This window comes from Triturus cristatus, chromosome 5_1 (genome assembly GCF_964204655.1).
Source record: "Triturus cristatus chromosome 5_1, aTriCri1.1, whole genome shotgun sequence".
Lineage (NCBI taxonomy): Eukaryota > Metazoa > Chordata > Amphibia > Caudata > Salamandridae > Triturus > Triturus cristatus.
This window is the reverse complement of record NC_140587.1, coordinates 840,182,845-840,184,340: the sequence shown is the minus strand read 5'-3', so window position 1 is coordinate 840,184,340 and position 1,496 is coordinate 840,182,845. Positions and strand designations below refer to the sequence as shown.

At 39.6% G+C, this 1,496-nt stretch overlaps 1 long non-coding RNA gene across 1 annotated transcript; it reads left to right on the top strand.

The window, feature by feature from the left end:
- The first annotated feature begins 324 nt into the window (after positions 1–324).
- LOC146831539 (uncharacterized) lies at positions 325–819 on the top strand. Its single transcript, XR_014961310.1, has 3 exons — positions 325–384; positions 482–570; positions 661–819. It is a non-coding gene; the product is annotated as an uncharacterized LOC146831539 (long non-coding RNA).
- Positions 820–1,496: the final 677 nt, after the last annotated feature.

Here is a 1,496-nt window from a genome sequence, read left to right as displayed (position 1 = left end):
AATACCCTTAACCAAGTTGATTTTACTCGTATATGGGTATTTGGTCGACTAGAATTTTATGCTACTAACATGCAGCTCTACCATGTTTGTGCCATGTTGGGCTTTCGCGCCCGGAACAACCAGTACGTTATATCTCTGTGCATTGGATATACATTATGCCCTGAATGTGGCCCGACTTTGTTCAAGCGCTACGGGCCTTTGATTGTCCTCTACCTCAGTTACACTACTTTCTATGTTTAGAGGATGCATATCAAGGCATCTTGTTTCTGGATGATTACCTTGTTCAATTTCTCAGATACGCCTCTATCCTTTATGTTCACAGTACGTGGCGATTGTAGAGACAGCACCACTCTCCCTTCTAAATCAAATATCCCCGTCTCAGAGGTACGTTCTTCTCGCGTGCAAACAGGTATGTTTTAATTATCTCCACACACAGCCTGTCCAGTCTTTACAATAGTCCCTCCTCTCTAATCTCTTGCAGGAATTAAATATTATCTTCACATTTGATGTTGGCCATCTGCATTAAAGACAACAGGAATCATTTTCCTCATAACTAAGTCGGTTCCCCAGGTGAGCTAAGTGACCGGAATTGGGAAATTAGTTATTTCCTTTACATGTAACGCACACACTGCCCTGACACCATACTCTTTGCGTTTACAGGTCCCCAACCTCGTTTGTCCTGATGAAGACCCACTTTGATGCATATTAATTGGCACAATTACCTCGGGTCGAAACGTCGACGTTACATGTCCTATGCGTCACATGCAAATCCACTTAGACAGCAAGGAAACTGAACCCTTAAGTGGCTTATGTATTGTAAATAGGACCTTGTTTGTTGATTATTTTTATGTATTGTCCATTGTACATTTTCGTTACATGTGATGTGTTTTGTGCAAAGTATCACTGTTTCACCAATTGTTTCACTATGAATGTGTTTTTTGGTTGGTTTACCCTGTAAATATTTTTGGTGCTCTCAATACATCAATTAATATCATCCTATTAAGTGACTTGGATTCTGTCCTGTTTCTTTGGGTAGGTGTGCGTCCTTGATATTTAAAAAGTGTATTCAGTACCTATTAATTTAGTCCGTTCAAATTCCGACAGAACCATTGTTTTTGCATATACTATCACGCCCAGGTTCTGAGGGTTACTGGGTTGCCCCATTATCGTTAATGCATATAAATTAGAGAACAATTAAAATAAATTATTAATTGTTCCTATTGGAATCGTAGCTGGTATGTGCTTTAATGTGAACAAGTGAAAATAGAAGGAGACTGTGTACCATAGAATAGGATTTAATTTGTTGTGTTCTATTGTTAATTTCTTTATATTTATTACTCCACATCACTGTGTTTGTATAGTTTGATGCTTCCTTGCCCAGATGTTGGAGGAGGATTAGGGCAAACCCCGCTGGTAAATTTTCCCTGAACAACTAGGGGCTACCTTAGATAATGGAGGATCTGCGGCCCTCCTTTTATTGGATCTGAGCCCCACTT